This window comes from Staurois parvus, unplaced genomic scaffold (genome assembly GCF_062004578.1).
Source record: "Staurois parvus isolate SC_StPar_1 unplaced genomic scaffold, SC_StPar_1.0 ptg000430l, whole genome shotgun sequence".
NCBI lineage: Eukaryota > Metazoa > Chordata > Amphibia > Anura > Ranidae > Staurois > Staurois parvus.
This window is the reverse complement of record NW_028318226.1, coordinates 3,715,734-3,741,840: the sequence shown is the minus strand read 5'-3', so window position 1 is coordinate 3,741,840 and position 26,107 is coordinate 3,715,734. Positions and strand designations below refer to the sequence as shown.

Below are 26,107 nucleotides of genomic sequence, written 5' to 3'. Positions count from 1 at the left end.
TTGGACTAGTTGCTGCGGGAAAATAAATGTATGAATACACTCGTCATAAGTCCACATGATATTAGAAAACAGCGGCCCCCAGGTACATCCAGCTGACGATGCAGAGACCACTTGCGTGTGTAAAGTACAGACAGAAGGAAACAGAAGAGGATCAAAGAAATGAGCTGAGGTCAAGGCAGGGGGCAGGCAAGCAAAAATGGTAGATGAAGCTGGAGTTGGTATACAGGAAGCCAGACACAAGTAATGCATGGCAAACCAGGAGCTCAAAGAAAGTTGCTAAAGCAGCTTCTCTGAGCATGTCTTATATACATGTAGGAAAGCAGACTGGGATGTGGGCCAGGAAATAATAGAAGAGAAAGAGATATAAATCCACAGGAGAGCAGGAGACACACATAGGTGAACAAAGGTGAGGTACACGTGTGAATAAAAACAGAGGTCTAGCAGAAGCACTGCAGCAAGGAGGTAAGAATTTCAGAGGCAGAAAACTGCAAGCTAAACTGTGATAATGGGACATAGATCTATCAGTACAAAATAATTTTCAGTAAACCATGATAGAGATTAACACCTTTGTAGGGAATAATCAAAAAAAGGTTTACATAATCTTCTACCTAAAGTTATTACAATGTTCAGCATTATAGATTACCTATTTAAAATATTCATGTTTTGGGTGAAAGCTTTAGGATAAAACAGACAGGTTAGTAATTCATGCAGTTCCCCCACTTGGTGTTATTACCTATAAATGTTAGTATCCACATTTAAACACATTTAGAAATGCTGTCAGCTGTTTTTCAAAACAATCTATTGAGCTGGCCAGAACTAGTTTTTGAGGGAGTCTATTCCACACTACCTACAGCCCCCAAAAACCACACCCAATATTTGTCTCTGCGTGCGCCGCACTTCTTTCTCTAGCTTTAGAGCCCAACTTATGATCTTTCACACAGGCCAACTGCTTTCATAAAACTCCCCTGGTTGCATCATAAAGATAGCTGCTGCGCGGTGTCCGTCTTTATCCCTAGCAGTTCCCAGCAGGTTTTACTGAAAGAAGCCAGGATTCTCCAGCAGGCTATGCTGCAATTGGTATTTAAATGCCCCCTGTAGGTGGGGCTTTATGTGGGTGTGGCTAGAGTATGGGTGGGGACACAGAAGGCCCATTGATCTCCTATTGCCGAGGGGCCACATGAGTTGTCAGTCTGCCACTGGTAGGGGATGCTCAGTCTTAAAAGCCCAGGCCTATTTTTTGTCCCAGTCTGGCCCTGAATAGAGAAACCACTTCCCATCCAAGAACAGCCTATAAACAGCAGGTAGGAAGCAGTGCTGATGTGGGCTAACATACGCATACATCAATCCGCATCAATACACCAATCACAGCAATCACATAGTACAGTTGCAAGAAAAAGTATGTGAACCCCTTGGGATTACGTGGAATGTTGCATGAATTGGGCATGAAATGTGCTCTGAACGTCATCTAAGTCACAACAATAGAAGAACACAGTCTGCTGAACATAATACTACACAAACATTAGATGTTGCCATGGTTTAATTGCACATAACATGTAAACATTCACAGTGCAGGGAGGAAAAAGTATGTGAACCTTTGGACTTAATAACTGGTTGACCCTCCTTTGGCAGCAATAACCTCAACCAAACGTTTCCTGTAGTTGCAGATCAGACCTGCACAACGATCTGGAGTAATTTTGGACCACTCCTCTTCACAAAACTGTTTCAGTGTAGCAATATTCTTGGGATGTCTGGTGTGAATCGCTCTCTCAAGGTCATGCCACAGCATTTCAATCGGGTTGAGGTCAGGACTCTGACTGGGCCACTCCAGAAGGTGTATTCTGTGCTGTTGCAGCCATTGTTTTGTTAAATTACTTGTATGCTTTGGTCATTGTCCTGTTGCATCATCCATCCTCTACGGAGCTTCAGTTGGCGGACAGATGGTCATACGTTTTCCTGCAAAATGTCTTGATAAACTCTGGAATTCATTTTCCCATCAATGACAACAATCCGTCCAGGCCCTGAGGCAGCAAAGCAGCCCCAAACCATGATGCTCCCTCCGCCATGTTTTACAGTGGGGATGAGGTTTTGATGTTGGTGTGCTGTGCCTTTTTTTCTCCACACATAGTGTTGTGTGTTCTTCCCAAACAACTCAATCTTGGTTTCATCTGTCCACAGTATATTTTGCCAGTAGTGCTGTGGAACATCCAGGTGCTCTTTTGCAAACTTCAAACGTGCTGCAATATTCTTTTTGGACAGCAGTGGCTTCCTCCGTGGTGTCCTCCCATGTACTCCATTCTTGTTTAATGTTTTCCTTATTGTAGATGTGTCAACAAAAATGTTAGCATGTGCCAGAGATTTCTGTAGGTCTTTAGCTGACACTCTGGGATTCTTCTTTACCTCATGCAGCATTCTGCGCTGTTCTCTTGCAGTCATTTTTACAGGACGACCATGCCTAGGGAGAGTAGCAACAGTGCTAAACATCCTCCATTTGTAGACAGTCTGTCTTACCGTGGACACATGAACATCAAGGCTTTTGGAGATACTTTTGTAACCCTTTCCAGCCACATGCAAGTCAACAATTCTTGATCGAAGGTCTTCTGGGAGCTCTTTTCTGCGAGGCATGGTTCACATCAGACAGTGCTTCTTGAAACCAGTAAACCCAAAACAGGTGTGTGTTTTTTAAGGGCAGGACAGCTGTCAGCAACACATCCAATATCATCACACTGATTGGAGTCAAGGTTGGCTCACTCCTGGCTCCAATTAGCTCTGGGAGAAGTCATTAAGCTAGGGCCTCACATACTTTTTCCTCCATGCACTGTGAATGTTTACATGTTATGTGCAATTAAACCATGGCAACATCTAATGTTTGTGTAGTATTATGTTCAGCAGACTGTGTTCTTCTATTGTTGTGACTTAGATGACGTTCAGAGCACATTTTATGCCCAATTCATGCAAAACTCCACGTAATCCGAAGGGGTTCACATACTTTTTCTTGCAACTGTAAATAATAGAAACTGAGAATAAACATTGGTTCTCTCTGCTGTCACAGATAAGCTGTGAGAACAGAGAGAACCATTCCTGCAGCCTGTCAGTGTACAGCAGCCTGTCACATTGCATCGAAACTCACAGATTGTAGCGCCAGCCTGCCCCAGTCTCCCTGATCACTGCCCTGGTGTTATGTAAATAAACAATGCAGCCAGCCCTTGTTACCTGCTCCAGTGCCTACAATAACACTGCCATACACCAATGTCCTGATTACCACCATACCAGCATCCTGATCACCACCATACCCAATAACAGCGCCATGATCACCGCCATATGCCATGCCAGCACCCTGATCATAGCCATATGACCTACCAGCTCCCTGATCACCGCCATATGCCTTACCAGTGCCCTGATCATGCCATACACCATACTGGTGCCCTGATCACGGCCATAGCCCATACCAGCATCCTGATCACTGCCATACCCCATACTAGCATTCTGATCATCCCATATACCATGCCAGCATCCTGATAACTGCCATACCAGAGTTTTGATCATGCCATATGCCATACCAATGTCCTGATCACTGCCATACTTCATACCAGCATCCTGATCACTGCCTTACCAGCATTCTGATCACCCCTTATGCCATACCAGTGTCCTCCTCACCTCCATGCTTCATATCAAAGTCCTGATCACGACCATACATCATACCTGATATTTTAGGGTCTCAACTGATCAATTTTCAAATATACATATATCCCATAGTATGTAGACTATAAATTTCAAACAGACTAAATAATATACACTGTATTGAGTTATTTTTACCCAAAAAATGTAGCAGAATACATTTTGACTGAAGTCTGCTGTCGGCTGATGTCACTCAACCGGTCCAGGCTGGGGAAAGATCCTGACTTCAAAGTTGGGATCCACCCTAGAGTCTGGATCGGCACCTGGCACAGCCTCTCAGCAAAACGCAGGGAACCTGAGCCAGCAGCTCCCTTTCCTTCCACAGCCTAGCACTCCAGTGAGTGATGGGGGGGGGGCTGAGCAGATAGCCGTGACTGACCGTCACAGCTCTCTGCTCAGAGGGGCTGTGAGAACTCAGCGATCAGCAATCATATGATCGTTCTCACCCTTAGAGCTGGTGGGGGACAGATGCAGCATTGGATCAATGCTGCATCCACCCAGGTATAAATAGGGGGGGAAAAGCCCTACTTGTCTTTTAAAATCTTTATTGTGCCTCTAAATAATATTACGTGCACAGTGCACAATACCACCATGATTTAAAACTTGTTAAGCTTAGCATGGAATTCTACTTTAAGGAAGAAAAGTGTAATGTGTTAATTACACTTACCTCTATGCTGTCCTTTCTAAAATACTGCTCTCTGAAAACCATGATGGAAGTGCAGTGATACCATTAGCTTAATGCTTACAGTCTCTACCCACTAGTGTAATGAAATTAGTCGCTTCAATGGAAGTACCAAATACATCGATTTCATCCCATTCAAATAATAACAGGAATAGGAAGCAAAATGGAGCAGAAGCCAGAAGTTTAAAGTTCTCTATGGAACAAGAATGGTGTCACTGGCCATTGGCCATTGGCTTCTGCTGCTGTCAATCAAATGCAGTGAGGAGAGGGGGTTGGGGCTCCATGGTCCTGCTATGTGAGCCTATGGCATACAGCTTCATAGACACACAGCTCTGGAGCGAGCAGACACTGTGTGCTTCCATAGCAAATGGCTTGCTATGGGAACACAATAAAAAGGGGAGGCAACATGATTGCTGGTGGGGGTCGCGAGAGGAGGAGGATCAGGGCTGTTCTGTGCAATACCACTGCACAGAGCAGGTGAGTATAACATGTTTTGTATTTTAATTTTTTTTTAAATTTGATTTTAGTAACACTTTAAGGTGTCTGCAGCATAACACCACTTAATTTAAATAGACTCACCTGCTTATGTTAAGGTGGCTACAGAATCCTGGCTGCCATTGTGCTACATGCTGGGTGTCAGGTGCGCTCCCATGACCTTAATGAGGGGTGGGCTCCCTCAGGTTCACCTGCCCTTGTTTCTATCCATTTAAATGCATGTGCCTCCATTGTGAGAACTCTCAAGATTTATAGAGTTAGGACCACAGATACTGAAGGTGCCATGATGTGGCTCTGTGGCTTACGTATGTATTTGCAAATGTGTGCTAAATAAACCCCTGTTTTTAAACGTATGTTCTTAGACAGGTAATTTGGTTTTTGATAGTTGGTTAACTGGCTGGCAGTTTGAACTGGCTTTCTTATCCCCCTCTTGTGATAAGTTATACTTATCCATGTTCCTTGCCGACAATAGCCATTATTAGACTGGGGTAGGCTGGCAAGTTGAACTGGATAGTCCTATTCTTTACTTTGTGACACCTTCCATGTTCACTGTTTAAAAAGCCAGTTATAGACCTGGGTAGGTGACCAGTTTTTTCTTTGTAGGCTACAGAATCTTACCTCTTCTGCAATTCTATGATCTCCCCTCATCATTGTCTGTGGTTTCCATTTATAGGATGTCACTTGCCAGGTCCTGTAAGAACACCCTTGTGCATGTGCTCCCAGGGACAGCACTACATTGCGATGTTTGGATGTTGCCTGTGCCCCCTTGCACAGGCAGCTTGAGATGAGAAAGCCCCCTGACTGTTTGACAAAGCCTAACAGCCTTAAGCTCATGTTCTTGTGTGGGCCTAATTTCATGAAGAGGGATGCGTGTGCAGTTGCACAATGACTGATGGAACATCCCAAATATTGAATAAGGTGACTTCGATAAAGAGAGCTATTCCCACCTGGATGTTCTTCTAAGTGGAAAGGAGATATACATAGGGTATGACCATGTGTATGAAGCCTAAATATATTATTTCATTAAGGTATTAAGACTTTGTGAATCCAAACATTCATTAAAATTGAATATAGACCACTGTAAAACAAATGCTTCTCTGACTTGACACCTACATCTAAAGTTAGGATATTTTTTAAATTTCCGGATTTGCTTGTCCAATAATCAACTACAACTGTCTCTTTTGAGTGTAGCACTACCACTACCGTCAAATAATACAGGCAGTCAGTGTGCTAGCTGTGACAATTGTGCGCAATAGAGGCATGGACGCTGTACATGACAAGCCATCTTGTTAGGTCGTGGCCATGTTGTCTCTCCTGTCCTGCCTCCTCCCTCCTCCCTTTTGAATGGAATGTGAGGCTGTTAGGAATGGACTGGCCAGCAATGGTGGGACTCACCTGCCTTTTGATCTGCAGTACCAGGGCTGGCCAGCGGGTGCTCCCAGCAATCAGAGACTCAACCTTTCAGCCAGCTAACACCTGGAACTGATGATACTGGTGTATTTAAGGGATGGCCAGACTTGCAGACTCTGCCTTGGTGTTGTGTTTGTCCTGGGCCCTGTATCTGTCCTGCATCCTGTTTCTGGTCCTTTGCTGACTTCTCCTGCTCTGATCCTGGCTTGTGACCCTGACCATCCCTCTGTCTGACCCTCTGTACTACGCTGCTTGCTACCTGTTCTGATCCCTGGCTTGTGACCCGGACCATCCCTCTGCCTGACCCTCTGTACTATGCTGCTTGCTACCTGCTGAACCTGGCCTGTGACCCCGACCATTCTCCGCTTGCTCCCCCTGTACCTACCTGCCCAATTGATATTGACCCGGCCTGCCTGACGACGCTTGCTTGTATATACTGTTATCTGTGGGTGGTTTGGTTTGGTTTGTTTGCACTGTATTATGTTTTAGTATTGCACTGCGTTTATGTTTGTACTGTTAGTGTTAATAAATTATATTGTTTATAACATATCTGAGGTCTGTGTTTCCCTGCTTCAGTCACACACCTCTGGTCATACCTGGGAGCCCTGACATTACACCAAGGCCAATCCTGACCAGAAGTGGCTGCACAGGGAAGCCATCTTGGCTTGTTGATGGGAAGGATGGATCATGAGGAGGTTGAGTATTTATATCTGCTAGTGTTTGATGACAGGGAGTATGCTTATCAAACTCTGAAGGAGTATACCCGGGATGAATTGCTAGAATGTATACGGCTCGCTCATGTTCTAGTAGATCAGGGCACAGAGTTCTCTGAGGTGCAGCCTTTGATTGAGGTTTGTGCAGAGTTGGTTTCATCTGGTTCCCCCGAATGCAGGGATGAATTTTTGCCACCATTTAGTGCAGACCAGGTAGAGTCCCTGGTGTAGTTATTAGAGGATGATGTGGGTTACTTTCTGGAGCGTTATTCCACATGTTCACCACAGACACTGAGAGATTGTATAAACGCAGTGCAGTCATTGACCAGACAGACTTTGTGTAAGCTCAGCTTTGTTCAACCCATACTGCAGACATGGACAGATTTGTTGCACCCAGCCTCAGTCAGCTTACAAAGACCCAGTCCTGTTTCTAACTCTACTCCTGTATTCCCACCAGCTCCTGCAGTTACAGCCCAGTATACTTGGCTATCTACCGCATGTCCGTACCCTGTTCCCACTCGCTGCACCTATCCTGCCTTTAACCCTGTAAAAAAGCCCTCTGTAGCAACTGCTCCCTCTCCTGTTCCATCCTCCAGTTCTTCTCTGTCTCCAGCTGCTCCATTCGTTTGCAGACCTGCGTTTACTTGCAGTGCTCCAGTAGTTAAAACCAGAAAAAAGCGAAAATTCTTTCCAACCAATACCATCCTGCCAGTATCCAAACCGGTGAGCCTGCCTTCCGTGGTTCAGACTGATGCCTGTACGCAGCCTGAAGCCTCTACTCGGCCTGAAGCCTCTCCTCGGCCTGAAGCCTCTCCTCGGCCTGAAGCCTCTACGCGGCCTGATGCCTGTACGCGGCCTGATGCCTGTACTCGGCCTGATGCCTGTACTCGGCCTGATGCCTGTACTCGGCCTGATGCCTCTCTTCAGCCTGAAGCCTCTACTCGGCCTGATGCCTCTACTCGGCCTGATGCCTCTACTCGGCCTGATGCCTCTACTCGGCCTGAAGCCTCTACTCGGCCTAATGCCTCTACCCAGCATGATGAACTGATCCAGCCTGACGATCCTATTAGGCCAGTTGACTCGATGCCCGCTGTTGATCCAGATGATCCAGTACCTGATCCGGTGCCCGCTGTCGTGCCAATTGACTCAGAGCCCGCTGTCGTACCTGGTGACTCGGTGCCCACTGCCTTGCCAGATGACGCGGTGCCCGCTGGCAAGCCAAATGACCTGATGCCTGGTGACCTAGTGTCCGCTGTCATACCTGATGACCCGATGCCCGCTGTCGAGCCAGACAATCCGGTACCTGATGACCCGGTGCCCACTGTCGTGCCTGTTGACTCGGAGACCACTGCCTTGCCAGATGACGCGGTGCCCGCTGTCGAGCCAAATGACCTGATGCCTGGTGACCCGATGCCCGCTGTCCAGCCAGACGATTCAATGTCTGCCCCGGTGCCCGCGGTCATGCCAGTTGACTCGGAGCCCACTGCCTTGCCAGATGACGCGGTGCTCGCTGTCGAGCCAAATGACTTGATGCCTGGTGACCCGATGCCCGCTGTCCAGTCAGACGATCCAATGTCTGACCCAGTGCCCGCGGTCATACCAGTTGACTCGGAGCCCACTGCCTTGCCAGATGACGCGGTGCCCGCGGTCGAGCCAAATGACCTGATGCCTGGTGACCCGATGCCCGCTGTCCAGCCAGACGATTCAATGTCTGCCCCGGTGCCCGCGGTCATGCCAGTTGACTCGGAGCCCACTGCCTTGCCAGATGACGCGGTGCTCGCTGTCGAGCCAAATGACTTGATGCCTGGTGACCCGATGCCCGCTGTCCGGTCAGACGATCCAATGTCTGACCCAGTGCCCGCGGTCATACCAGTTGACTCGGAGCCCACTGCCTTGCCAGATGACGCGGTGCCCGCTGTCGAGCCAAATGACCTGATGCCTGGTGACCCGATGCCCGCTGTCCAGCCAGACCATCCAATGTCTGACCCAGTGCCTGCGGTCATACCAGTTGACTCGGAGCCCACTGTCGTGCCTGGTGTCTCGGTGCCCGCCGCTCCGCCTGGGGGCCCGAGACCTGTTGCTCCGCTTGGGGGTCCAGCGCCCGCCGCTCCGCCTGGGGATCCGGCGCCCGCCGCCCCGCCTGGGGGCCCGAGACCTGTCGCTCCGCCTGAGGGCCCGAGACCTGTCGCTCCGCCTGGGGGTCCGGCACCTGCCACTCCGCTTGAGGGCCCGAGACCTGTCGCTCCTCATGGGGGTCCGGCGCCCGCCGCTCCGCCTGAGGGCCCGAGACCTGTCGCTCCACCTGGGGGTCCGGCGCCCGCCGCTCCGCCTGAGGGCCCGAGACCTGTCGCTCCATCTGGGGGTCCGGCGCCCGCCGCTCCGCCTGAGGGCCCGAGACCTGTCGCTCCGCCTGGGGGTCCGGCGCCCGCCGCTCCGCCTGAGGGCCCGAGACCTGTCGCTCCACCTGGGGGTCCGGCGCCCGCCGCTCCGCCTGAGGGCCCGAGACCTGTCGCTCCTCCTGGGGGTCCGGCGCCCGCCGCTCCACCTGAGGGCCCGAGACCTGTCGCTCCGCCTGGGGGTCCGGCGCCCGCCGCTCCGCCTGAGGGCCCGAGACCTGTCGCTCCTCCTGGGGGTCCGGCGCCCGCCGCTCCGCCTGAGGGCCCGAGACCTGTCGCTCCGCCTGGGGGTCCGGCGCCCGCCGCTCCGCCTGAGGGCCCGAGACCTGTCGCTCCGCCTGGGGGTCCGGCGCCCGCCGCTCCGCCTGAGGGCCCGAGACCTGTCGCTCCATCTGGAGGTCCGGCGCCCGCCGCTCCGCCTGAGGGCCCGAGACCTGTCGCTCCGCCTGGGGGTCCGGCGCCCGCCGCTCCGCCTGGGGGCACGATGCCTGTCGCTCCGCCTGGGGGTCCGGCGCCCGCCGCTCCGCCTGGGGGCACGATGCCTGTCGCCCCGCCTGGGGGCACGATGCCTGTCGCCCCGCCTGGGGGCCCGGTGCCTGTCGCCCCGCCTGGGGGCCCGGTGGCTGTCGCCCCGCCTGGGGGCCCGGTGGCTGTCGCCCCGCCTGGGGGCCCGGTGCCTGTCGCCCCGCCTGGGGGCCCGGTGCCTGTCGCCCCGCCTGGGGGCCCGGTGCCTGTCGCCCCGCCTGGGGGCCCGGTGCCTGTCGCCCCGCCTTGGGGCCCGGTGCCTGTCGCCCCGCCTTGGGGCCCGGTGCCTGTCGCCACGCCTGGTGGCCCGGTGCCTGCTGCTTCGCCTGGTAATCCGATGTGCCTCTGCCCGGAGTCCTGCCCGATGTGCCTCTGCCCGGAGTCCTGCCCGATGTGCCTCTGCCCGGAGTCCTGCCCGATGTGCCTCTGCCCGGAGTCCTGCCCGATGTGCCTCTGCCCGGAGTCCTGCCCGATGTGCCTCTGCCCGGAGTCCTGCCCGATGTGCCTCTGCCCGGAGTCCTGCCCGATGTGCCTCTGCCCGGAGTCCTGCCCGATGTGCCTCTGCCCGGAGTCCTGCCCGATGTGCCTCTGCCCGGAGTCCTGCCCGATGTGCCTCTGCCCGGAGTCCTGCCCGGAGTGCCTCTGCCCGGAGTGCCTCTGCCCGGAGTGCCTCTGCCCGATGTGCCTCTGCCCGATGTGCCTCTGCCCGGTGTGCCTCTGCCCGGTGTGCCGCTGCCCGGAGTCCAGCCCGGTGTGCCGCTGCCCGGAGTCCTGCCCGGTGTGCCAGTCTTTGATATCCCGCCAGTTGCCAGACCCGGGCGGTGGAACATTTTGCCCAGCTAGGACTGTTTGGAGCGTCCTGAGGCCGCTCCTTGAGGGGGGGGTACTGTTAGGAATGGACTGGCCAGCAATGGTGGGACTCACCTGCCTTTTGATCTGCAGTACCAGGGCTGGCCAGCGGGTGCTCCCAGCAATCAGAGACTCAACCTTTCAGCCAGCTAACACCTGGAACTGATGATACTGGTGTATTTAAGGGATGGCCAGACTTGCAGACTCTGCCTTGGTGTTGTGTTTGTCCTGGGCCCTGTATCTGTCCTGCATCCTGTTTCTGGTCCTTTGCTGACTTCTCCTGCTCTGATCCTGGCTTGTGACCCTGACCATCCCTCTGTCTGACCCTCTGTACTACGCTGCTTGCTACCTGTTCTGATCCCTGGCTTGTGACCCGGACCATCCCTCTGCCTGACCCTCTGTACTATGCTGCTTGCTACCTGCTGAACCTGGCCTGTGACCCCGACCATTCTCCGCTTGCTCCCCCTGTACCTACCTGCCCAATTGATATTGACCCGGCCTGCCTGACGACGCTTGCTTGTATATACTGTTATCTGTGGGTGGTTTGGTTTGGTTTGTTTGCACCGTATTATGTTTTAGTATTGCACTGCGTTTATGTTTGTACTGTTAGTGTTAATAAATTATATTGTTTATAACATATCTGAGGTCTGCGTTTCCCTGCTTCAGTCACACACCTCTGGTCATACCTGGGAGCCCTGACAGAGGCTGTGGGTGAACGGAGGTCAAAAGGCCACTTATCCTAAATGAGCACAGCTGGATGAGCTCCGTGGCTGTAAACCACTAATTGGTCTGGTCCCCAGAAATCTTCTTTGAAAAACCACTTTCCTCTGCCCGATTGTAAAACAATAACTCAGTCAGTCATGACCTGTTAGGTCATTAGGGATAAAGCATGCCATAAAACGTACATTCCACATGAGTCATTTTTAATACAAATTCATAAACTTCAGCAGGAACTGGGCACATTAATATGAAGTACATATTCGGATAGGTCATTTTAATATGAGTCACATGACACTTTACATCCCTATGTAGCGCCTACAAGAGGGCAGAAAGAAATTTCTTTTATCCGGAGTGGCAAAGATATGCTAAAGTTTGGTATCTGTACATTCGGAACATAATTCTAAATATTGATCTGCCAGTTGGTAGGATGCTACCTGTACCTATTGAAGGTTATTGACCGTAGTATGAACTTGGAAGGGATTTGGTCATAACCTTGGTTACCGCCTAACACCCATCCCCAAATAGGACAATTGGTCATTTGTTCTCAGGAGACACCCCTTTGAGATGATAGAAAAAGACTGACAGCCTGGAGAAAAATGAGCTTTCCTTTAACATCAATCAGGAACCACCTAAGACTTGAAAGCCAAAGCAGCCTTTTGTTCGGACGATTGGACTCTGCTCAAACCAAGGACTTTTACAAGTATTCTGCCTTCTGAACCTCTTTCTTTTATTTCTCTGTTGTTTTATTGCTTTCTTTATGTCTTTGTTACATCTTTTTCTGTAAATATTTTAATTGCACCATTTTGACCTTTTTAGTAATAAATCCTATTTTCTGAAAAGTGTTGAACGGTCTCTAAAGCTTTTAATGCAAACGAATGATTCCTCAATAATTATCCAACAGTTTTATGACTATCAGCTCAAGCATGACTGCCTCTGCTAGTGTTATCTCCCCCTCCTCCCCCAGACTTTGCTTTTGCTGTGTCTTATCTCAGTTTTTTTTTTTCCCAACCCCTACATCTCTTCTAACATTTTGCTAAATCTTTGTTTCAGTACTGCTTAGACCTGAAGAAGGGGACATTCCCCGAAAGCTTGTCCTCAAAATTGTATGTTAGTGCAAATAAAAAAAGTATCACGGACAGTACTCAATTGTTCCTAATGCAAGCGAAAGAATCCCTGTCTCTGAAGAGCGCTACTGTATGTAATAATCCTCTGAATACATCTCTCTGTGGTGACGGTGTATTACAGTCGCTTATATTAATATCTGCTAAGATTTGTGAGTTTCCTCCTTCTCTGTAAAAAGGTGGTGGTAGCAGTGTGAAGGGTTAATTGCGTAATTAACCTGACCCAGTAACAATCGCTCACAGGCTGCTGGCCCATAGATTGTGGAAAATCTTTGTGCAGGGCACAGCTGAGAGTGGCATTGTTATGCAAGTGACAGCGCGGTGCGAGATCGGCTGGTCCTTCAGTCACGAGTTGGTGAGAAGGGCTGGGGTCTGACGCCGCGCACCATCACATATTTGTTGGCAGCGTACATGGGATAGTTCTGCATTAGAACATTCAGTGGATTGTTAGGAATTAGCTCTGCACTGAAGGATTGTAACCTTTGTGGAAACAGTTCTTAGAGACAAGCGGTGCATATTTTTTTTATAAATATAAAGAGACATACAGCAACAGCTCCTTCCTATTTCTGCTTTCTATTCTGTCTTTTCTTGCAATTATGCCTGGTTTAGCAGAATACAAGAGAATGAGCAATAATGAGTTATGTGCTGAGGATATGGCAAGAGGATTTGACGTAGGTGGCAAGAATTATGAAAATTTGATTCATGCCCTACAGGAGTATGAAATCCGGGCAGACCAGAACCCGGGGGAACCTGAAACTGAAGGGGTTTCCACCACCTCCGATCCCAGTGGTTCAGATACGGCCTCGCAGGATGGGCAAACAGACTGGCACTGGAGTACCACAGAATGTCACCTCCATGCCACAGCATGAGCAGGCCAGCACCAGAGTGCCTGTAACCAGCAGAGACTCTCCTCAGATGCAGGAAGCCCTGAAATGCATCATGGAGACGGATCCTCTGGCATACCTGCAGTTCCTTGAACGCCAGGCTGAGAGAAGCTGTGGAACACCAGGCAGTGGCTGAGAGAGAGGCTGCGCAGAGGGAAGCTGATCGTCGGCACAAACTGGAGATGGCTAGGCTCCAGCAGCAGCGACAGGCTCAGAACCTCGGGTCCCTAGAGCACAGGGACGCTTCTCTGGCCATGGGCCCAGCAGCCAGATTTCCACTGATGGAAAAGGACAGTGACATTGATATGTATTTACTGTCATTTGAAAAAACGTGCCATCAGTACCATCTGCCCCAAGCACAATGGTCTTGGTACTTGAGACCAGGGCTACGAGGCAAAGCCCTAGATGCGTTTGTCGAATTGCCAGTAGAGCAGGACGACGATTATGGAGCTCTAAAGGAAGCAATTGTCCAGAAATACCAGCTAACCCTGGAAGTGTATCGGAAGCGGATTAGGTCCTTGCAAAAGGGACCTGGGGACTCTTATACGGATGTGGTAAGTCGCTTATGCACCACATTCTGGCAGTAGACCAGAAGACTGAAAGCTGACTCCTTCGAGGATCTCATGATCCAAGATCAGCTACTGCACCTCTGTCCGGCAGACATCAGACAGTTTGTGTTGGAGAGAGGACCAGTATCTGCTAAAGCTGCAGCAGACCTGGCCGACACCTATGTTCACACGCGGGTATCTGACCACCGCAAGGCTCCTCCGAATGGCTGGAAAGGAGGGAAATCACCCATAGCAACCCCTCCTATACCAGTGAGTCAAGCTTCCCATCACCCAGCACCTGCAGTACTTGGGGCCAAGCCATTCCTGACTGACAACCGCAGATGCTACACCTATGGGAAACCTGGACATCTCAGGACACAGTGCCCTGAGCAGAAGAAGATGACATCACCTGGCCTGCCGGCCAGCAACTCTTCTTCAGTGTTGTTTGTCCGCAGGAAAACTCGTGTAAGCACCACAAACTTGCAGCCAGTCACCGTGGGCAACCGGACTGTAACTGCTTTCCGTGACACAGAGGCAGAATTCACCTTGATCCAACCAGAGGTGATTGAAAGAAAGGACATCATCCCAGGAAAGTTCCTTACCCTCACTGGAGTTGGGGGGACCCGTTCACGCATACCCCGTGCTAACGTCTTCATCGATTGGGGTGCAGGAAGGGGGATGAAAGAGGTGGGAGTCTCGGATGAAATTCCCAGACCTGTTATGTTGGGTGCCGATTTGGGTACTCTTGTTTCTTATTATGTCCCTGCCAAGAATACCCTGGAGGCCCACGTGGAAATCTCGGGACATACCAAGGTACTGTGTGCAGCTGTTGGGTTAATATCTGGGCAACCTGTGGATGGACAGAGGGAGGGGGCTGGGAATAGAGTGGGGTTACATAATTCTCCATCGCCTGGAGAAGGAGAGGAGACCCCCTTGCATGGGGAGGTAAGGAACTCCTGTGTCATTGATATTATAAATTTAAATGATGATGAGAATAATGATGCATTACCAATATTAGTGGTCTCCCACAGTGTTGTGAAGTGGGCAGAGGTACAGTCCCTGGATGCGGAGCAAAGGGATGGTGTGGATAGGCCCTTTCCTTGCTCCAGCCCAGAGGATTTTGCCTTGATAACCCCCTAGCAGTTGTCTTTGCATGGTCCTGGACAGCTGGGTGTTACTTGTAGTCCCACAGACCAGACAGCACTTGGAAGAGGCCAAAGTGTTAAAGCCATTAGCAGGCTAGCTGTGAGCTTCCCTGCTGAGAAAGACAAACTGCTTGACTGGGACAGTGAGAAGCTGGGAATGAATAGTCTACCAGCAGGGGGCTTGGGGACTGAAAGAGTTAATCAGCTGCTCAGTGTGTCCAGTCAGCCTAGGAGAAATGTATTGAGAGGGTCACCTTATATGGCCATTCAAGGTCTATGGGGAAAACCTAAAGCCAGGGAGGAAGTCACACCACACTATTTCTGGCTTAGATTCACCCCCCCCCCATAACCAACCAGAACAACGTATGTCATGGGCAGTGGCAGCACACTTGGATTGGAGGTGCGAGGGCCCTATTGGAGTTGATAGCCCGCCCTCAGAGAGGGAGCTTCAGCCTTCAGCTCCAATCACCCTTCCTTTCCATTCAGGTACAGCAGCTGCTGGCAATGCCTATGGTAGATGGTGCCTGGGTTCAGGGAAACCCTGGGACGGCCCACCATGCTGTTCATGAGTTGGACGGCAGGGTATATCCTTTCCTCGTGCCTTCCGCCCACCTCACCTTACAGGAGGTGCAGACAGAATGGGTCAAAGAGACATAGGGAATATCAGTCAGGGATCCAGAAGTCCTGCAGGGTCTGGGCATCACCAGTAGTAGTGGTCCCCAAAAGGGATCAGATGACCAGGCTTTGTGAGGACCTTGGAAAACTGAGCACCAGCCCTGTGGTTGTGGCCTACCCCATGCCCAGGAACCATGCGGTAATGGAGCAGCCGGCAGGTGCCCGCTGTCTAACCGTCATGGACCTGAACAGAGGGTATGGGCCACCATCTCTAACCCAGGAGGCTCAGGATAAGTCAGCCTTCACCACCCCATGTGGCTTGCCTGAATTTATGGGAAAGCTAGTTGGGGTTGAGAACACACCAGCCACCTCTCCAGGGGTCAGGAATGACCTACAATATGGAGTGAAACTGTGTGCAGTTGCCTACTTTAGGGGCCTTGCAGTGTTCGGCCCTGTCTGGGGAGAGCAACTTGGACCCCTGTCACCAGTCCTGAACAAACTGCCAGTGTCTAGTCTGACAGTCAAAAATGGTAACTGTCAAAGGGGTATGTCAGTGGTTCAGCACTGGGAACCACAGGTAGGAAGAGACCCCAGAGGTCTGGAAATGGGGAGACTGTGGCAATTATGACCTGGCCTACTCCTTAGGCCAAAAAGCAGGTTACATCAATCTGGGGTACAGCTAACTATGGTAGGACACCTGGGTGCAACTATCATGGCTCAGCTGAACCTGTGACTGACCTAACAGACAGGAAACTGATGAAAATGGTGTCCTTGATGCTAACATGTAAAGAGGACTGTTCAACCTGGACGTAGGTACCTGTAGGCAAACCTGGGAGGTGTGTCCCAGAATTCACCTGTCCGGTTCCGGTGCACACAGGAATGAGACTGGCGAGGGAAATCTCAATCTCCACCTAGTCAAGAAGCTATATCTCAATATGTTAGCATATGACACCAAAGAACAGAGTGTCTGTGTTGTATGATCAGGTGGGCACCACGGCAGTTGCTGCGGTATCCGGATAGTCACAGCAGACTGGTGCTCACCCCTCACAACTCACTTTGTTGGCACAACAGTGCTGCTAGGGAGAACAGCACCCTTTTCAGAAGGAACCTGGTTCTCCAGCAGTGCAGTTGTACCAAATCACACTAAGGTGAACGTCTGGGCATAACGGATCTGTGTTCTGACCAGCCAAACCGGCAACAGGCGTCGGTTACTTCAGGAGGAAAATTGCAGTTCCCTCCCATGCAACCACATGAGAGGGGAGGTGTGATAATTGTGCGCAATAGAGGCATGGACACTGTACATAACAAGCCATCTTGTTATGTCGTGGCCATGTTGTCTCTCCTGTCCTCCCTCCTCCCTTTTGAATGGAATGTGGGGCTGTGGGTGAACGGAAGTCAAAAGGCCACTTATCCTAGATGAGCACAGCTGGATGAGCTCCATGGCTGTAAACCACTAATTGGTCTGGTCCCCAGGGATCTTCTTTGAAAAACCACTATCCTCTGCCCGATCGTAAAACAATAATTCAGTCAGTCATGACCTGTTAGGCCATTAGGGCTAAAGCATGCCATAAAACGTACATTCCACATGAGTAATTTTTCATAAAAATTCATAAACTTCAGCAGGAACTGGGCACATTAATATGAAGTACATATTCGGATAGGTCATTTTAATATGAGGCAGAAAGCAAGCTGGTGTCCTGGTGAGTGGTGTCTTTTTCTCAAGCAGCAGGTCTTTGAATCTCAGGACTTGGCCAGGCTTTCGGATCCGGGCATATGCCCCTTTTTATAATAACACAGGACCAGTGGGTCAGACCCAAAAAGCCTGAGAATTTTGACTGAGAATGGCAGCAAAGACATTAACCCCTTCCCCCTTAGCTAGGGCAGCCATGCTAACTAGCTCAGAGTAAGCAACCTGAATACAAGCAGATGATAGAGTATATCTTACTGTTATTTTAAAACAGGAAGGAAACCATGGTCAATGACAGATGTGAGCATATACACATCACATCACACTATGTTATCCCGTGAGAGCTAAAAAAAAAACAAAAGACTGCAGTCAGCAAGACTTGATATTTAAAAGGAGAAAGAAGAAGCATGCAATTACTAGAGAACTTTGAGAGGTAAGATAACATTTTGGCAGAAGTACACTAAATAGATCGTATGGGCAGAAAAAGCTGAAACTGATAGAGAAAAAAAGATCAACGGTGCTGCAAGAAAATGTGTAACACTTGTACACTGGTGTAAATGTTCTAGCCGAACAAAACTAGAATTCAGAGGAAATGGTAAACAGGATATGAGGTATTTAAAGAGCTAATGTTATGTAAAAATTAATTCCAGCAATAACTTTAGTATCCAGCATTTTAGGAGATTTATTGTTTGCTGCAATTATATGATTATAACGTGTTGATAATGATGATGAGAGGAAATATATCGGGATAGAATATGGGAAATTATTTTTGAAAGGTGTCAGCTCCAATGTTGTCATACCAATCTTAGCTTCAGCTTCAAGTATGCAGCCGAAGTAGAGAAGCAAAGAGGAGATGAAGAGAGGAGTGTGCACCATTATGTGGGTAATGGGGGATGCCAACATTTCTAACAATAGAGATTTCTTTTACAGGGGTTTTGAATTCTTTTTGAAAAGTAGAAAACTTATTTTTGGAAGGGAGAGGAGTAGTCAGATGGTTTTGGAGCCATTGAAAAGCAGTTCTGGAGCACATGTTCTGTCACCCTGGTGCAGTTGCCATACCGTTCACAAAAAAGTAATCAGCAGGGTCCAAGGGGGACACCTCTTTACTCAGCCCACTTACTTACGTCTTTCCACAAAGGGGTTTTCACTTTCTTGACTGGAAAGATTTTCTTGAATCTGATATTTCAGTTACATAAAGATGCTTGTGAGCTAAATATTTTATCAGCTTCTTATATCTATCTGTTCATTGCTGTTTGCATCTAGTAAATAGATTTAGAGGCTATCCATGCACAGTCACTGAAATAGCAGCTGGATCTAGGATGTTGATTGTTTATAAACTAGCAAACGTGTGTCCATTTACTGTATGAACAGGGTACGCACTAAAGTGTGCTCCTTAAGGCGGAACTTCACCATTAAGGGGAAGTTCCGCTTTATGCCTTCCTCCCCCCTCCTCTTCTATGTTTGTGACTTTATTGAGGGCAGGAGTGGGTACCTGGGTTTGACAGGCACCCACTCCCACTTCTGGCCGCATTGCCGCGGCACATATCCTATAAATGTTCCTTACCCCCTCTCTGCCCACAACCTTCTGGGACACATCACAGGCCCCAGAAGGCTGCAGGACCATTTACAAAGTGCAGTACAGATCAAGCATGTGCAGTAGGCAGCCAGCTGTGAAGCAGCAAGGAATCACAGTCCTTTTCCCACAGTGAACATGCCGGTACTGGAAACCTGAAGAACAGCAAAGAACTGGTTTGGGTGAGGACAGGGCTGTACCCCTGGACAGCTGAGTGTTCTTTTATAAAAAGTCAGCAGCTACAGTATTTGTAGCTGCTGACTTTTTTTTTTCAAGCACGGCAAATCTCTTTAAAGCGGAGTTCCACCTGGAAAATAAAAAAACTGTAGCTGCTGACTTTTAAAATACAGCCACTTACCTGTCCCTCGGTCCAGCGGTGTCCTCACCATCTCTGGTTTCACCGGCTGTCTTCTCTCCCTGGTGCCTGCATCTTTAGTGTGGGCACCCAGCTGTGACAGCTTGCGGCTTCACAGCCAGGTGCTCACAGCGCGAGAAACACTGTGCTTTGTGAATGGCCCCATAGTCTTCTGGGACCTGTCATGTGTCCCAGAAGACTACGGGGAGGGAGGACAACTTCCGCTTCCGATCGCCTAGGCGATCGCACCGGAAGTGGGAGTGGGTACTTCTCAAATTTGGGTACCCGCTCCCCAAAGGTGCCAAGCCTTAATGGGGAGCGGGGAACAAAGCATTAAAGCGGAACTTCCCCTTTTGGGTGGAACTCCACTTTAAAGTGTTTATTAGCGCAGCATTTCATATTTACGATATGTGCCTGTTGTACCATGTACTTGTGTTAAAAAGCATCCTTTTCTCTTTGTATTGCTTCCTTTGTGTGAAATACTTGGTGATCCTCCTAATACTCCTGCTTTTCCATTATAAACTGACCACGCTAGTCGTGAGAGCACATCCATCCCAGCATGGTTATTTTTTTTAATGCAAATTAAATAAAAAAGATACTGCACAAATGGTAAAAAAATAATTAAGAATAACCTGTGGAAAAATATATAGGATAACATATATAGCCTGCTTGTCCTCCAATGGTCAAGACTAGTGCTGACATGCCTCCCTGCACAGCCATTTATAACCCCTGGAGAAAAAAAAAACATCCTTAGTGCATGGGGTCTTAGGGCCAGTTCACACCAGATGTAGTTCAGTGCGTTTTTTTTCTGCATCAAAAATGCATGCACAGTGTTTTCCATGTATTCCAATGGCAGTCAGTTCCAGTCAGTTTACAGTGCAGAAAAAAAAGTAGAACATGCTGCATTTGTTCTGCACAAAAGTGTTCTGGAACACAGCAAACTGCACCAAAAAGGAGTATGATGTGAACTGCAAGCAAAAATGTATCCGGAATGCATCGGAGTGCGTTTTTGTGGTGTAAACTGGCCCTAAAGTTACCATCATCATGATAATTTTTAGGAACAAAGGAAAAAACTATTAACATTGTGTTGGCACAGTGTTTTTTTTTTTTCTTATTTTTTGTTATTATGTCACTATGGCTTTAGCCTTTTATAATTAGACCCTGAACACAGCAGGGATCCCAGTGGGTTTGCCAAAGATGTGGAGATAGGAGAAGCGTTTTGGAGAGTTTAAAGAGCTGACAGTGGTGAGGATCTTTGTACCAGTATACCCTCCCGGGTTAAAGGGAAAAGCTTAGTTTGACCTGGCATTACGGGTCAAACCTGGGGGTGAGCGCAATATTGTGTTGGAGGTGGATGTACACTAAGGGGTGTCACAGGAGCACAGTACATGTGTATGCAGTAGTGTGGTTACACTGATTCACTTGGAGTACTTCGGATTTAAAGGGACAGTGCACCCTTGTCTGGAGATTTATATTGGTGTATTTGGAGCACGAGATATAGAAGACATAAAGCACAAAAACAAGTGAAGATTTGAGAGACTTAAAGGGACAGTTCACTATTAAATATAATTTATTTGGTTTATATCTACATTTCAGCACTCATATGTGTAAGTCTACGGTGATTTATGTATATGCGTTAAAAATACATTGGATGTAGCACATATTTATGGTCACATACTCTATTTTGTTTCACGAATCATTTATGAATGTTTGTATTATGAGCACTGTTTGAGTTTATATTGCTGCGCTGCAATTTTTATTTGATTCCTTTTATAATTAATAGAAGATTGTAAAAGTAGCATTAGGTATGATTTTTTTTTTCTTTCTTAAAACGAGGAGAAAATGTATGTTTTTTGTCTTAAATAAATAATTTTGTTTGTAATAGTTTTGAATCAAAATTGATCACATATAAATACTGTTATGGCATAAAATATGCTTTCTGATCTCTATCCATTCCAGCAAATCTAACGTTACTGGTCTGAGTTCTCTAATAATGCAAAGGCTGGAGTCAACCTATAATCCTGAATAGTTCCTTATTCTTTAAAATTGCAAACAATCCTAAGCATCCATAAGAATCAGTTACATTAGTACATTAGTATGACTAATTAGTAAGATTAGTCATACATGGGTTGAATTCTGAATGATTTTTCAGCTGAAAATCATAACTTTGAATTATGTTTCGAATATTGGCCATAAGCGGGGCCACAGCAAAGGACGATTTTCATGCGGCCATCAAATTTGATTGAATTCATGCGTGTTGGAAATGTTTTGAAAAATGAACGAATTTCTAATAAATGATAGGAGAATTCTGCAAGAAATATAATCGAAAGAGTAATGCACATGAGCTGTGACCTGGAAAGAAAAGCAGATTCCCGGCCATGAAATTTTCTTTTCTGTAACAACATGAGGTGAAATTGAAGGTTTGGTTGGTTGAATTTCATATTCAATAGTGGCACTATTGGATTACAAGTCACATTAAATGTTCGACCGACAAATCATTCAGAATTCGACCCATGTATGGCCTGTATAAGGCTTTGGCTAAAAAAGATTAGTGCGTTGTTGTTTCTTATGGATGGTCAAGATTGCTTGCTATTTTAACCACTTGCCCTCCTGAGGATTTACCCCCCCTTCCTGACCAGGCCTCTTTTTGCTACTCGGCGCTGCACTAATTCAACTGATAATTGCGCGGTCATGCAATACTGCACCCAAACAAAATTTACGTCCTTTTTTTCACACAAATAGAGCTTTCGGTGGTATTTGATCACCTGTGCGCTTTTTATTTTTCACGCTATAAACAAAAAAAGACCAAAAATTTGAAGAAAAACAATATTTTTTACTTTCAGCTATAAAAAATATATAGTAAATTCAAAGTTAGTTATAAATTTAGGCCAGCATGTATTCTGCTACATGTTTTTGGTAAAAAAAAAAACCCAATAAGTGTATATTGATTGCTTTGTGTGAAAGTTATAGCGTCTACAAACTATGGTATAGATAATGCAATTTACACAGCTTTTACTTTCTGACTGCCCATCACATTTCTTGAGGTGCTAAAATACCAGGATAGTACAAACACCCTCAATTTACACCAATTTTTTGCTATACAGCGCTGCGCTAGTTTAACTGACAATTGTGCGGTCATGCAATATGGTACATAAATGAAATTTATGTCTTTTTTTCACATATAAATAGAGCTTTCTTTTGGTGGTATTTGATCACCTGTGCACTTTTTATTTTTGGCGCTATAACCAGAAACATTTTTGAAGAAAAAAACATTTTCTCATTTCGGTCATAAAAAATATCCCAAAAAACTAAAATTTCGTCATAAATTTAGGTTAAAATGTATTCTGCTACATGTTTTTGGTTAAAAAAATCCCAGTAAGTGTATATTGATTGTTTTGTGTGAAAGTTATAGCGTCTACAAACTATGGTATAGATAATGGAATTTACACAACTTTTACTTTCTGACTGCCCATCGCATTTCTTGAAGTGCTAAAATACCAGGATAGTACAAACACCCTCAAATGACCCCTTTTCGGAAAGTAGACACCCTAAGCTATCTGCTGAGAGGCATACTGAGTCCATGGAAGATTTATTTTCTTTTCCACAAGTTTCTGGAAAATGACAAAAACATTTTTTTTTTTTTACACAAAGTTGTCATTTAAATGATTTATTTCTTGCACAAGCCATGGGTATATGTGGAATTACACCCCAAAATACATTCTGCTACTTCTACCGAGTATGGGGATACCACTTGTGTGAGACTTTTTGGGAGCCTAGCTTCATACAGGAGCCTGAAATCCAATGACCACTTTGAAAGCCTGAAGGTGCGTAACTTCCTCATTACACTTCCTCACTACCTATCACAGTTTTGAAGGCCCTGACATGCCAGGATAGCACCAAACCCCCCAAATGACCCCTTTCTGGAAAGTAGACACCGCAAGGAATTTAAAAAGAGGCATGGTGAGTATTTTGCAGATCTCATTTTTTTTCACAAGGTTTTGAAATATAAAAAAAGAATAGAAAAAATATGTTTTTGTTTTTTTTCTTCATTTTCAAAAACCTGTGGCAACAAATGAGATCTGCAAAATACTTACCGTGCTTTTTATCAAATTCCTTGGGGTGTCTACTTTCCAAAAAGGGGTCATTTGGGGGGGTTAGGTGCTATCCTGGCATTTCAGGGCCTTCGAAACTGTGATAGGTAGTCTGGAAGTGTAATGAGGAAAAAAAGCCTTTAAAAGCCTGAAGGTGCTTATCGGATTTTGGGGTCCTGTACTTGGCTAGACTGTGAAAACGTCTCTCACATGTGGTACCCCCATACTCGGGAGAAGTAGCAGAATGTATTTTGGGGAGTAATTCCACATATACCCATGGCATGTGTGAGCAGTAAATCATTTAACTGACAATTTTGTGTAAAAAAAAAAAAATTTTTTTTGTTTTTTGTTGTCATTTTCCAAAAACTTGTGGTAAAAAAAATTCTTCTATTGATTCAACATGCCTGTCAGCAAATAGTTTGGGGTGTCTACTTTCCAAAAAGGGGTCATTTTGGGGGGTGGGGGCATTCTATGCCCAGTATTAGAAGTTTATGCCACACATCACTCACTCTTCTAACCACCTGAAGACCAAGCCTTTTCTGACACTTTTTGTTCACATGAAAAAAATTAGTATTGTTTGCTAGGAAATTAATTTAAACCCCCAAACATTATATATTTTTTTAAAGCAGACACCCTAGTGAATAAAATGGTGGGTACTACAATTTTTTATGGCACATAGTATCTCGCGAAGCAATTTTTCAAAAGCAATTTTTTTTTTAAAAATACGCTTTTTTTACTTTTAATACACAAAAACACAATATATTGACAAATTATTTGGTAAAAGATAAAAGATAATGGTATGCCGAGTAAATAGATACCAAACTTGACATGCTTTAAAACCGCGCATGCCCCGTGCAATGGCGACTAACTGCAAACATTTTTAATATCCATAGGCAACAGTTTAAAAGCCTTTAAGAGCTACCATTTTAGATTTACAGAGGAGGTCTAATGTTAGAATTACTGCCCTTGATCTGACGTTCACGACAATACCTCACATGCATGGTGCAACCGCTGTTTACATACCGGCACAGGGTCAAGGCTTGTGCACACAGGTGTGCGCGCATGGGAGGGGCGATTTTTTTTTTTCTTTTTTTTTTTTAGATATTTTGATTTTTTTTTTATTATTTTTACATTGTACCTTTCATTTTTTTTTTATCACTTTTAATGCTATAACAGGGAATGCAAATATCCCCTGTAACTTCAATGGGCATTGTCATATATTCTTTTTTGAGAAATCTGGGGTCTATTAGACTCTGGATAGTTGCTCTGCCCTTACATTATCTAATCAAACCAAAATCGGTGTGATCAGATGCTTTCCAAATTTACAAATGGCGCTGTTTATATCCTGCGAAACTGAAGTGATGAAATGCTTGTAGCTTCCGAATTCTTAGGCTATAGAGATGATTGGCACCACTCTGGTCTCCAATCAGCTCTATGGTCAGCTGGCAGAAACACCGGCTGCATTCTCAGGTTCCTCCGATGGCATGAGACTGCCCGAGAAGGCCATGGAAGTCAGTGGGGGAGGGGGTGTCATCATCTCCCGCTGCTTATAAAAGCAATCCTGCAGCTAATTAGCCACTAGGATTGCTTTTACATGAAAGCTTTTACATGATCGCCAGCTGAAAAAACGATACCAGGATGATGCCTGCAGCTGTAGGCATCATCCTGGTATAACCATTCAAAGTCCAGTGATGTACCAGTATGTCGCTGGTCCTTGTTAGGTATATATACTATTTTTTTTTTGTATGCAGCCTGTGGACTGAATGAAAAAATGAGAAGAAATCTCTGCCAGAAAAAGTGTGTGGTATGCCCACCATTAGAATACCGCCCTGTATCCACCCACTTCTAATGGTGGGCACACAGTAGGTCAAACTTTGCCACAAGCGCAGTTCCAAGATCGAACAAATGTCTAAATAGTGACACGCTTGAATAAAAATTGTCCACGTATAAGTGGTACCCCATATGGAAAAAGGATGACACCAAGTCCCAAACTATCTTGCCACTGCTCCCCATGTAGTCTGGGCATCCAGGGGGCTCCAAAACTTATATGTATAGCCTGTTGCCCTCTCACAGGCCTTCTACATCTTGACCCCATATCTGGCACACTTGCTGGGGAGAAATTGTTTGAATGCAAGGCAGCCAGAAAAATGAATGAGGGACTCATCAACGCAGATGTTTTGCTGGGGAGTATAGACATCTGCAAATTTTTGGTTAAGGTGATTTGCGAGGGGCGGAATTTTGTGGAGTCGGTCAAATTCAGGGTTACCCCGAGGATGACAGAGTGTATTGTCGTTGAAGTGCACAAAACACATTATACTCTCATATCTATGCCTGGCCATGGCAGAAGAGAACACGGGCATATGATGAATCGGGTCTGCGGACCAATACAACCGCAATTCATTTCTTTTAGTAATGCCCATGTTGAGGGTTAGGCCCAAAAAAAATGTAAATTCGAAAACCGTAATGAGTTTCCATGCGAATGGTCTGGCAAAGTTTGAATTTGGGTTGGCGGCGATAAATTGTTGTGCATATAAATTGCTTTGATCCACAATCAACGCATACAGATATTTTGTGAAAAATAGCTCCAAAAATCAAGGAGGTATGTGAAAGACCAAGATGTACT

At 46.9% G+C, this 26,107-nt stretch overlaps 1 protein-coding gene across 3 annotated transcripts in view; it reads left to right on the top strand.

Moving 5' to 3' along the window:
* Positions 1-26,107, top strand: part of SLC43A3 (solute carrier family 43 member 3) — a 416,880-nt gene that overhangs the window by 46,032 nt on the left and 344,741 nt on the right. The window contains exon 1 of one of the 3 annotated variants that reach the window (XM_089687587.1): positions 17,798-17,898. The exons of 1 other annotated variant lie outside the window; for it this stretch is intronic. The gene's annotated coding sequence lies outside the window, so the exon portion shown is untranslated. Of the gene's footprint in view, positions 1-17,797; positions 17,899-26,107 lie in introns of those variants that run through there. One more of the 3 variants, XM_089687585.1, reaches the window with a different exon arrangement.